Here is a 13,417-nt window from a genome sequence, read left to right as displayed (position 1 = left end):
AAGTTGATCTGTAGTAACATGCCTGCTACTGCTTTTCCTTATTGGGGATAGAAGACGTAACGATGATCAGCGTAATGCCGCTGTAATCCTCCACAACAGCTCTATCAAACTTTGGCTGTATGACTTATCGCCGGATTTTTTTGAGTTCGTGGGCCTACACTACTCCCAGCTAGCACCAACTCGTATATTAATGTACGAAAACTATCGTAACTATCTCCTAACAAACTCGAAACCGTAACTAAAGCTGGATAAAGTGGGACCACGTTGATTTTTTGTCGTATATAATGATAATGACTGACATACATACGATTTTCAGCACCAAATCGTAGAGTAGTATGGAGCAACTCGCGCTTAATCGGATATTATTGTATATAAAGACTTATATAGTCGTAACGCTCAAAATTATTCGTAATCACGTATTTTGCGCATGAAATACGATTTATTTAGCATGTATATCTGTACGCAATGCTGATTTTTACCTTTTTTATACGTATGAAAATGCTAGCTGGGCTATCACTTGTGGGTACTCCCAGGAGAACTTCAGTTTCTATTATTTCACCTAGAACCTAGGCCACCTCATGCTTGTCTCTGGCTAGGGGTTTCCCCTCGTCGCTGCACAAACCAGGTTTCAGAACTTGTGCGTGGCATTAGCCCGGAATGGATATACTAGTACGTTACGATCTCTCTGGTTTTTCTGGCGCCTTGTCTTCTGCAGGAACTCATTCGGTGCTGGTCAAACAATAAGCGGAGAGTGGCGTAGAGGAATGAACAACGCGCTGCAGGCGCTTCTTGGGCAGGTTCCCATTGTGCGCCCGGCAAAATTCGGGAGGTTATGTCAACCACATCGCAAGGATGCCGGATAACTGTGCAGTGAAATCCGTGCTATTCAAGAACTCCACCGGCTCTAGGAATAGAGGGGCCCAACGTGCTAGCCTTAGTAGTAAGTAAGTCAGTAAGTAAGTATAACAAAATGATTTAGCTGTGAAGTAAAGAGGCGAATAGGGACCGCGAATGGGTTGCCTAGACAGCTTCGTTCCCGCCCCTATAAAGAATTATTGTCACAAAAGTGAAGTAAGTATAGTACTTCATGTTAAGTACTGAGAATCATACTAATATTATGTACTGAGTTAATACTGAAAGCTGTATTCTTTTCCGCCAATGATTACTTTGGTACAAACGAGTCCAAATTAATTGCTTAGGAATAGAGTTTACATTTCTGACTATATAAGGATCCACCTTTCCGGTCTTTGTAGTTAACATTTATTTTGTTTGAATCGGAATAAAAAAGCCAAAGCAAAACAAACTTTAGCAGCTTTGGCAGCAGTTTTTCAATCTCTCTCTCTCTCTCTCTCTCTCTCTCTCTCTCTCTCTCTCTCACACACACACACACACACACACACACACACACACACACACACACACACACACACACACACACACACACACACACACACACACACACACACACACACACACACACACACACACACACACACACACACACACACACACACACACACACACACACACACACACACACACACACAATTCTTCTATTCTTTTTTGGTTTCTGTTATGTGTTTTCTGTTTTATTTTCCCTTTCCCTTTCTCTCGTTTCTAACCTTATCTGTCACCTTTTTTTCTGTAGGTACCGTTTTTCCTCTATTTGTTTCCCCCCTTTTCTCTGTTCTTTTTTTTCAGCCTGCTATTTCATTTGCTTCTTTTTAGTCCGTTTTTAGTGCTGATTTTTCTCTTTCTTCGGTTCTGGAAATTCTAAAAGAATTTGTTTGTTTTCATCTGTTGCATTCTTCCTTTTATTATGTCTTGCTTTTCCTCCTTATCTGTTACGATCTCCCAAATAACGATTCTAAAGCCAGTTAGTTTTCCTTGAATTTCATTAACGTTTTATTGTGATATTACGCAATACCAAGAGGAGACGAGTCAAAACACACGTATAGCTAGCTATAAAACGTGGTTGCTTACATAACCACGACGGAACTAGTTAGCCGCACCACGTCTCTTATAAATTTACCATAAGTGTGACGCAACAATACAAAATGGCGCATCGATCAAAATTGATCTTTTCCCGTTTGCTTGTCAAAGCGCATTAAATCTGCTAGTTTTATAGATAACATCTTTTCAAAAACGATTTATGGCTGCTATTATGAAGAATACTAAAGTTAAACACCAAAATCATCTTTTATGCAAGGTCATCTCCCAGTAAAACCTTAACTTTTCTGCTCACGGATGTGTTTTCAAGTTGACAAAGCTGGCGAACTGATTTAGCTTTTCACCAAAACGAAAAGCGAAAAGCTTTATTAAATTATGGTGGGGACTGTTAAGTAGCGAAAGCTTATACGGTTTTATTGCTGCTTTCAGTAGAGCATTATACAACTACTTGAGCTTATAACCTGATTCTTATAGAGGTTATGAAAACCTTCTACGGCCACTTAGTCATCCAGCCAGCACCAACTCCTAAATCAATGTACGAAAACTATCGTAGATATTTTTTAACAGATTCGGATTCGAAAATAATGCCTAATAAAGCGCGCACAAGTTGATATTCTTGTTGTTTAACCAATTACACCACCAGGCCGTCTGGTATCTGGTATCGTTGTGTAAATGCGTGATAAAATCACAAAGTTCGATAACGCAACAAAGCTTGATGTTAGACTGTAAGATACCAGACGGCCTGGTGGCGTAATTGGTTAAACAACACGCTCAACTAGAGATTGAGAGCTGTGAGTTCGACTCTCACCCTCGCGAAGTCGATATTTTTAGTCTAAGATCAAGATTTTCAGTTCATCTTATTTTTGCTTTGTCACATTAAACATTTACTCTTCCCGTAAAGAATAAAGTCGTATAGCTGCATGCAGCTGGTCGCGCTTAATCGGATCTTATCGTATTGTAATACCTACACTGAGAAAACTTTTCGTATAGTTTCTATGTGTCCCACACATAGATTTTTGCGATGTGTCCACTAAATGAACTTTATGTGCCTAACAGTTATCATTTATGGGTGCGCGAAAAATTTGCACATACATACTACTCATATGCGTATAATTTTTATGTGTACTTCTGGGCGGATTGTGTTTACATTTGGCACATGATAATCATATGGATTTTCATATGGAAATTTACCATTAGTTATGTGCAGAATATTTTGAGTGTATATAAGTGTAATAAGTGTATTGTTCAAAATTATTCCTCAGTGCGTATATCGTGTCCAAATTGGTACGGATAAGCGGCTTTTGCGCGTCGAATACGATTTGGTTGAATACATATTAGTACGTAACTCCTATTATAATTAGATTATTCATATGAAAATGCTGACTGGGCAGAAGGCAGTTTTACAGCGGTCGTCATAAAGTTCTGGTGAAGATTATAGTTTTATTAGCGGTTTTATGATATGTTGCATGAAAAACACTACAGGAACGTAATAAAACTTAAAATTATTGTTTTACATTTTTTTCCGTTTGTCTTTCGATTTAATTTTATTCTCTCGATTTGCCTCTTTTTCTGTTCTCGTTTCATAATTTTCTTGCTCCCATATTTTTTTCTATTTTCCTTTTTTTCTATCCCGGTTTACTTCCTTATTAGTACGGTTTTTTTCCTTTCGTTATCTAGATCAGCGGTTCCCAACCTTTTTTCGATTCGCGTACCCCCTGACGGATTTCCCTATACTATTCTGCAGCGAACTAAAGTTTTGGCGAACCCCTGGGGGTTCGCGAAACCCCATTTGGGAACCGCTGATCTAGATCATTCTTTTCCCTTTCGTTCTTGCTCGTTTCCCGTCCAGTCTCCTCCTTATTTAGCCACGTTTTTTGTCTCCTGTTTATGTTTTTACTTGTTACTCTTGTTACTTTTTTCTCTTGATAAATTGGTTTTAAATTGGTCTTGAAACTGGAGTTGAAAACGGACTTGAAGTTGAACTTGAAAGTATATGAAACTTGACAATAAATCGGACTACAAATTGTACTTGAAGTTGAACTTTAACCAAAATAAAATTCGACCGGGCATAAAATTACGAACGTGCAATTGAACCTAAAGTAGAAATTGTATTTGGAATTAAACCACAATAGATCAAAGAACTGGTCGTAGTGGTCCAAGGTCTCCAACAAGGAAAAAAAACTTAAAACCAGGCTTAGAATTAGACTTGAAATCACTGTTGAAATTCGGCATGGAATTTGAATTAAATTGAGCTTGATATTAGGTTTAGATGAGGCTTGAAGCTAAATTTGAAATTTAATTTAGAAAACTAAACTTGAAATTAGACTTGAAACTGAAACTATTTTTACGCAATTAATTTACCTATCGCAAAAATAGTGACAGATTAAATTAAAAACTGTGTACTTCTGGGTTATCGAAATTGTTTTGCTTTATAATAAATCTTAAAGAGAAGGTGGAGAACGAGCCCCAAAGTACCCAAAGTGGTGATAGTTAATAGGTCAATTTGAAATTCGCATTACATTCCTTGACTACTAACCGAAAACTCATTGCTTAACGCCGAATAAATAATAACACATTTGGCTCCATGTGAATGACGTTCTAACTCATTTTTCAACAAGTAAATAGGTGACTCAACCGGTCGTCAATTTTCGGGCAAGATTAGCTATTCTGGGTAAATTGCAGGAATTGTGAAATTCACCAACAACCTGAAAATATTCCATTCCTGCGAAATTCTTTCACTCTTTTCCGTCACCCCCAGGTGTGTACAACTTTAAGAAAGCGCAAAATACCTAACTGTTGACTTCCCTTCAACTCGTTGCTGGCTGCTGCTTGTCTAGTCGGACGACTTTGTCGAACTTGCAGAAAGGGTCATTTGGATATTTTTCCTTTGACAGAACAGGTAAATTGATTGTAACGCCGAGAACAGTAGCACCTTCTTGGTACCGGGCTAATGAGTAGACACATTATATCGCACTTTCCCTGCTTTAGCAACTGGTGACACAATCCGGGCGAATGCTTAGGGACGCGGGGGTGGAAGCCGGGAATTCGATTGGTATGTTAATGGGTCTTGTAACACAGCTGCTTGCTCCATTGGGATTGACCCAAACGATGCGATGGCTTAATGGCTTGTCAGACTGCTTAGCTGGTAATTGATTTTTGTACACTCATCGAACCCAACCCGAATCCGCAGCCGTAGGCTGTCGATTATGATTTAATTGCTCTAGTTTTCTGTGCGCTGCTGCACCATATTGTCATTCCCTTAGCTTGGCTGGTTGCCTGGCTGGTCCGTCCCTCGCGTAGGGGGCTTTTCCTGCTTTACACCCACTAACTGCTAAGTATGGTAATTACATCGTTTGAGGCAATAAAATCGCACGATGTTAGTGTGGCAATTATTATGTAACATTCCAAGATGTTTTTTTCCGTCGGAACAATACATTAAAAGTGGCGCGATGGGAGTAATAAAGGTCCAATACTTTTAGCGCTATGTATTATCTACTGGGAATTGAAAATATATGTACAAGTTTCATTTATTTGGCTGTCGTAAACTGCACGTCAAACTATGAAAATATGAGGAAAACACATATCTAGAATTTCATAAACTGCATTTCCTGTACGTAAGTGATAAACCTGCCTTTTGTACTTTTAGCATTATTTAATAATTCGTTGTATTAAGCTCCACTTTAAGACATGGACCCAACTTTTTTTTAAATTTTGCTTCAAACTGCTCTAAAGGCTCCGACTGGTATGAGAAAATACCAAAATCACACTGCAGCTATGCTAGGCAGCAATGCCTTCATACCAAATCAAAGATAGTTCAAAGGCTAGATGGGGCCGAAAAGGGCAATAAATATTTCAACAAGTCGGTATACGAAGCACAGCCCGGGATTGTGCGAACGTTGCGTGATGTAGGAGCAACTTGTGCGAAAGCTGGGACTATTTTCATGGAACTCATGTCGAAGCAATTCTTTTTTTTTTGTTTTTTGTTGCTTTACCTCACGTCACCTATAAAGCACAGGCAAGGTAAAATAAAAGAAAACTCGCAATGTGTGTCGCAATAAAGACGATTTCGGGACGCACATTTCGGTTATTCGCAACGGCTGCTATCCAATAAAGCAATGGACTAGAAAGACAGGAAGTAGGCAATTTTGTGTATATATTTTGGCACACATGACACGATTACCTAGCTCCGGCCGATAGAATAAAGAAAAGTTTTTGTCGGGAAATGTGGGGAAAATCGATTCCAGCTCCCAGTGACAGAAGTTTCTTTTCATGGAAAATGTCGTCTGCTGTGACATAAGGAGGCCTAAGTAAAGATGCGTGTTTGGAAAGGAAAATGCCAGTACGTGGTATATCTAGCAGATTAAAGAGTTTTTCTGAAACAGTCAATTTAAATGTATCTGCAGAAAAGTGGATGCTGAAAATGTCTTGAGTCACACTTAATTTAAATCTCAATTGTACGGTCAAGTTTACTGCTTCCAACCAAACGCAATCTGCTCCCGATGTTGTCATAAAATATGTGTCTTGGATTTCCGAATGAAAGAAAATATTTTTTTTCATAGAAACGAAATAAAACGAATTATCATGAGACTTTGATGTTCCTTTTAGTATGATTAAATTTTCCTTTCCTTCTCGGTTTCGCATTCGGTGGGCAATTTATCGTTTACACATGCTTATGCTTTTCAAGGCTTTGACTACCGTTTTCTTGCGGTTCGCCGGGCTAGTCAAGAAAACAGCCACAGAAAGGAAGCGCAATCCTTGTTTCCGGTAACGATACGCTGTACACGGTCCACGTAGTTCGAGACGATTGCTTTACATTTTCGTGTCATATTCATATAACTTTAAGTCCCTCGGGATGCGACAAATTAGTGGTCCCGGGATTAGCTTTCTTAAGGGTATCGATTTCATTGTCTTGCGGTTCACTTCCAGGAACGGCATTTTTCAGCTGCTTTTAGTGTATTGGTTGAAATTTTTTTTAATGTCGTGAATACAAAAATCTTCATATAATATGTGCGGGTTTGAAAAATTGATCAATTTTATTTTTACTTTAGTAAGAACCTATTACAATGACAGTCGATTTTCTTCATTTACTTCGATAGGCTTTAATACCGTGTAAATGATAATTCATGCAAACATACAATAAACAACAACAATTTTTAGAGACATATTTGCTGCAAGTAAATCCTGAATTATGACTTACAATTCACATCGAATAGCAGTATACAGGAATACATCATGTCTTATTTTCTTCTAAGAGATTCTAAGATGATCCATCGTATAAGAAATAGTTTCATTCTATTAAAATACAATTCTTATTGGATCGATAATTTACCCAAATCGAAAAACGATAATATTCATTTTTCATTTTTCAAGACATCTTAACTCCAATAATCGATTTTTCTTATTGGGAGTAACTATATGTTGGAGTCACTTATGTTAGTAAAAAATATTATTCAGCTACATATTGCAAAATGACTATAAGCTATTCTTTAATTTTAGCTTTGACGCATGAAAACACTTGAAAAAAAAGTCAGTGGTGTATCAGTGGTGAATATTATAAATGACTTCACTCTTTCAGTTGGTTTACTCTTCGACCGATTATTGTGAACTAAGGATAATTTGTTCCATTACTCTTGCAATACTCTTACATCGACCTTATGTATGGATACTTGATTACCCTAATGATGAACGAAGATTGGTTTTATATTTTTAAATAACTTGTCCATCGCATCGCATCGTTACGCAAAATTACGCATGTTCACGCTATGACAAATAAAAACATATGTGATTTTGATGATTTCGTTCCACTGCGTAGAGCTTGCTGTCTGAATTCTGTTGATCTGTTGAAAGGTATTTACTCCAAAAGTTCACGTTTCATGTTTTTATTTATTTTCTTGTTGCTTATTTCTTGTTTCTTGTTTCTTGTTTCTTGTTTCTTGTTTCTTGTTTCTTGTTTCTTGTTGTTTCTTGTCTCTTCTTGTCCCAGTTTTGTCACATTCTTAGACCAACCTCATGTTTTCTTGACCGATAAGATCAAATATTAAGTAAGTTTTTATAACGGTGGTCGTTATAATAGACGGAAAGAACGGCAGAAGAAAGTAATGAAAAAAGTGTTGATAGTATCTCCAGAGTGCGACAAGACGTGAAGGGGAAAGAGCGAAAAGTTTGGTAAGTGGGGGTCATTGAATAAACGAATACAGTTGGATTTCGAATTTGGCAACAAATGCGTGTCGCCTATGTTGCCAAAATCGAGACCCTTTTTTAATATGAAAAATTTGAATGCAAGTGCGTTAGAAATTGACTAAATGTTTTTAATCAACGATTGCAACCTTGCTGTATTCTTGTTACTATATTGTTGCACTCTCATCGTATTCCGTATTTTGTTTGCTTGTCGCATTTCTGTCTTCGTTCAATCAAATTTTTATGTTTTTAGAAAATTGTTATAGTATTTTTGTCGCATGCTTAGCTTCGAGGTACGATGCTGGTCTAACAAGCCAGTCGTCGCATGTTCGAATCTCGGTTAGACGGTGCTTGCTTGATTGAGTCAGTAGGATCGTTACACTTGCCTCGTAATTTTCCTGTACTCTAAAACAGCCGGCTGCGAAGTCTGTCGATAAAGAAGGGTAATGTCTAATGACGGTTTAAGCCCATGACTTTTTTTTGTCGCATGCTTGTCGTACCTCTTCGTATCACATTCTGTTTAGATTTTTGTCGAGTTTTTCTCGCATTTTTGTCCCATTCCTGTCGCATTCTTGCATTTTTGTCGCATTTTGATCGCTTTTTTGTCACATTTTTCAAACCTTTTGTCACATCCTTGAAAATTCTTGCGACATTTTTGTCGCAATTTTGCCACACTCTTGTCGCGGTCTTGTTGATGCGTTTTCATCGTATTCCTGTCATATTTTTTGTTATACAGCTGGCGTATTCTCGAAGCATTTTCGGTGCATTTTTATCCCATTCTTGTCATATTGTTCCTACATTGTTGTCATATTCCTGTCGAATTTTTGCCAAACCTTTATCGTACTTTTATCTCTCTTGTCGCTTTTTTGTAGCATTCTAATCACATTCTTGTTGTTCTGGTGACACTGCAACACTGTGAGTGAGCGAGTGATCGTCGAGCCGTCAACGGGACTGACCGATTAAGTGTTAACTGCAAATGTAAACAAACGGACCGATCAAGTGTCACCGATTGAACTAAACAAAGTTACAGTTGGCAAAAAAGTGAAAGTTAGGATCATTAGATAAAGATCTAGAAGGAAAATAAACCATGCGAGATAGAGAGAGTGGAATTAAATTGAACTTCGGTTAGCATTTAGCAGAGGCGTAACTGGGATACCTGTGCAGCAGTGCACCTACGTGCGATTTTGTTGAACCGTTGCAGAAAAGAAAAGCTAACCTGAATGAGTTAAAAGGTATAATTATACTCACGTTGTTGACGAATATAACTTACCCACAAAAAACCTGAAGGGAAAATATATGTTTAAAAATACTTAACTGCAGATTTCCTGAGCATTCGACCGTGATAGTTTCGGATAGTTTAGCGAGAGAGGAGAAGACTAATGTAAGTTAAATCGTTATACTTAGGTTACGTATTAGTACAAAATATAAATTTATTTTAGCTTTTTGATACTCAAACAAAGGTGATCGCTGCAAGGATTCTTTATCCATACAACTATCCGAACACTTGTCGTATTCTATTCGGATTTATGTCGCATTCTTGTTACAGCCTTTTCGTACTTTTTGCGTTGTTGTCACATTTTTATTGCATTCTTGTCGCATTCTTGTCACACTCTTGTCGTATTGCTGTCATAGTCTTGTCACAAATGTGTCACACCCTTGACCCACCATTGTGTTAATTTAATTGCATTTTTGTTCCTGCCGTTTTCTTGTCGTATTTTCGTCGTATTATTGTCACATTATTGTAACATTATTGTCACATTCTGGTTATATTCTGGTTGTTTTTTGTCGCATTGTTGTTACATTGCTGTCATATACTTGTTGCAATCTTGTCACTTTTGTGTTATATCCTAGTCGTATTCTTGTCGTACTTTTATCTCATTTTTATCGCATTATTGTTACATTCTTGTCGCATTTTTTTCACATTCTTGCCATATTATAGCCTTATTTTTGTTGCTTACTTTTAATTTTGTTGAAAATTCTTGACACATTCTTGTCGCATTCTGCTGATATTTCTGTCAAATTTTCGTCACACTCGTGTCGAATTGTAGTCGTATTCTTGAAGCACTTTTAACGCATGCTCATAGGGGGGCTCTGTAGCCGCAAGGTTACCGAGTCTGCATTGACAAGCGAATGGTCATGGGTTCGAATCTTAGTAGAATCAGGCCATTCGATGTCAAAGTGACTTTAGTATGGGTTTATTCTCAGGCCCCTCATCGCCCTTCCATCATGCTGAGTTCTATATTATCCGGATATGGCCTATTGGCAGTGCAAAAATGAGACCCTTATAGTAAAAATGCACTGGTTTGCTACGCCAGGGATGACTATAATTGGGGACTGCGCGCTGTCATGTGGAACGAGGTGGGTAAAGTAGAGTAAAGCATTGAAGAAGGGTACCCAATTACACACAAGCACGCATAACAAATTCAATAAAGTATATCGCTCAATCAATAGCGATTATAGCAAAAATAAATGCAGTGCAGGTTATACAGCAAACACCCGGGCGATATCATAATAGATCAAACGTTACTGGTCACAGTGATGAGTCCATACAGGAAAAAAACGCATGCTCATCGTATTCTTGTTACATTGCAGTGGTATTTCTGTCGTATATGTATAGCATTCTTATCGCATTATGGTTACATTCTTGTCACATTCTGGTCGCATTTCAGTTGAATTCTTGTCGAATTTTTGATACATTCGCCACTCTTTTCGCATAAAGGGTGCACCACGTCAAATTTCATCACGGAAAAAACGCTGAAGAAAATTTGTGTAGAAGTAATTCAGAGTATATTGTTTATTGTTGTGTATTTTATCGCTGTCAGTTTTTCGAAAGTTGGAAAAAATGGCGTCACCCGAAGAGCAATGTCGCGAATTGATTTTGCGCAAGCACCTGCAAAATCCTCAACTCTCTCATCGGGACATCGGAAAACAACTCGGAATCGTGCAGTCAACGGTGAGTCGTGTGATTAAAAGTTTCTACGAAACACTGAGCATGGAGCGGAGGGAGAAATGCGATCAGAATGGATGTTCTATTAGTGATTAGGATCACAAACGTGTCATGAAAGAGTTTAAGGTGAATCTCAATGCCTTGGTCAAGGATGTGAGCATAAAGTAGAATCTGTCCAAGTCTTTCGTTCAGAGAGGTAAGAATCAGGAGGGACTGCATATGTACAAAGTGCAGAAGGCTCCTTATCATGATTTGGCAAGCGATCTGCTCATGTGACAAACGGATTGCGCCGTTCGTGACTCCCGGGACCATAACCGTAGATCTGAATGTTAATATATTTGTTGTAAAAGTTGGTCAGACGGCTAATATCGTCTGCTGCAACTTTGGAATTTCTCGATAATTTAAGGGTCAATTTTATATTCTGACATGTATTCAATATCAATAGTCATCAGATTTTTATTTTTTTTTATTCATAAATCTATTGATAAGAATTGCCCAAAGGAATTGCGTTGCTGAATCTCGATAACTGTTATTCTCAAAACAAACTAAATTTTATTATTCCACAAAATCAATTGATCGCTGTATTGTTCCTTTGGTAATTCACGCACTAAAACAATGTAACATAAATGCGTCATTTTATAAACCTTTCTACACTTCTAAAGTGTCTAATACGATATAAAATCGACTGAAAGTTAAACACGATTTTTTGTTTGTTTTGATTATAGTCACTTTAACCAGCTTTGGTCATTCGTGACTTCTGCGGGGTTGGGATTTGAACCCGGGTCCTCGGCGTGAAAGGCGTGAATAGTTTCTTCGTTCACTACTTTTAAAAAAAATACTAAATCATATGCTCTTACTGTTGATTTATTAGCTTGATTTTCAGTTAAACCGAATATGCACATAATCCGTTAACATATGCTAAATGTATTCTTCATTTGACGATTGGGATCTGGCAATTTAGTGAATTTAGTGCTTAAACTCTTTTGTTAACCTGCACTGGATCTTCTGGCTACGCAACCGATGTAAAAAGGAATAAAAATGATTCGTGTTAGTTTCATAAATTTGATAAATGAATGAATAATATTAACGAATTTTATTACTGACGCTTTAGGCTTGAGTTTAGGTTGATTAATAAGTTGGACCTATTGATTCGTTATTTTCTGAAATTGTGAACCCCAAAATGTTTAATAGCATTGTTAGATGTGGCGATTTCAATGAAGGTAACCACGTGTTTGTTTGAATACGGCAACGGTGCTGCAAAAAATCGTACGATGATCATAACAGCCAAATATAATGCGTTACGGGTTTTATATGGAAAACTATTTTTTCGAGTTTTCCTATCTTCCCAGAAAATTTTCCAACTTTTCTCGCCGTAAAAATATAGCGGTGGTAGAAACGAACACAATAAAGAAAAGGAGGCTCAAATCGGACACTCCGTTCTCAAGTGATGCGCGGTCGAACTTTTTCACTTCCATTTTTATATATAAGATTGTTCAATTAACAACTACCGTAGAGATGGTTTAGTTACAATGAAACCTACTTTTACTGGAAATGCTTGAACTTTGGCACAATCTCACCCCTTCTAGGGGGTGACATTGTGCCAAAAACATCAAGTTAAGCTAAAACCCTAAACAGTGAACATTAGCATGTTCATGAACAATACACATAAATATAAGTATAAAGTAGCTCATATGGGGCCGTCCATGAACTAAGTGGACTATAAATGGCAGGAGTCGACCCAAAAACAACGCATCATACAAAAAGTATGAACGAAAATAACCCGGGGAGGTCTGAAATAACTAAAAATGAGTTCGTAGTCCATGGACAGCCTTAATGTAGCCAGTAGCGTTTCTAAGGTTAACAAGGGGGAGATATATGATGGGGTGTGTTCTAAGGGGGCATACCTATTTGAACATTTAACAAAAGCAACCATTAGGGGAAGATTGTTCAGAGCGCACCGTGGGGGTAGAATGGCCCATGCTATTAATTGTTTAAAAACGCGGAAACTATTTTGTAAAATTATGAATGCGCATTTTATTTTGGTGTAAAACAAGCTAATTCATAATTGTGTAGCATGTAAAAGCATCAAACATAGCCACATCCAATAAAATCAAGCGATTATCCACGATCTCATTCTACATGTAAGGAATCACGGTTTTCTCTTAAGCTTTTACCACTAGTCGGTATCCAAATTTCATGATAAATACAGTCTGTCTAATTGATATACTGTCATACTCGATTATTCTTTACAAAAACGGCATTAACTAGGCATGTTTTTTTACATAAATTGCAAAAATATTCAAAATGAAAAACAGGGGTAGAATGCACCACAGTGGGATCGAA

The 13,417-nt window shown here is 37.6% G+C and overlaps 1 protein-coding gene across 2 annotated transcripts in view; it reads left to right on the top strand.

Moving 5' to 3' along the window:
- Window positions 1-13,417, top strand: part of LOC128737654 (toll-like receptor 7) — a 116,913-nt gene that overhangs the window by 57,344 nt on the left and 46,152 nt on the right. The window contains exon 2 of one of the 2 annotated variants that reach the window (XR_008412043.1): window positions 9,000-9,584. The exons of the other annotated variant lie outside the window; for it this stretch is intronic. The gene's annotated coding sequence lies outside the window, so the exon portion shown is untranslated. Of the gene's footprint in view, window positions 1-8,999; window positions 9,585-13,417 lie in introns of those variants that run through there. 2 annotated transcript variants of the gene reach the window in all.

Source organism: Sabethes cyaneus, chromosome 2 (assembly GCF_943734655.1).
Source record: "Sabethes cyaneus chromosome 2, idSabCyanKW18_F2, whole genome shotgun sequence".
Lineage (NCBI taxonomy): Eukaryota > Metazoa > Arthropoda > Insecta > Diptera > Culicidae > Sabethes > Sabethes cyaneus.
The sequence above is the reverse complement of the archived record's forward strand: the minus strand, read 5'-3'. Positions and strand labels throughout refer to the sequence as shown.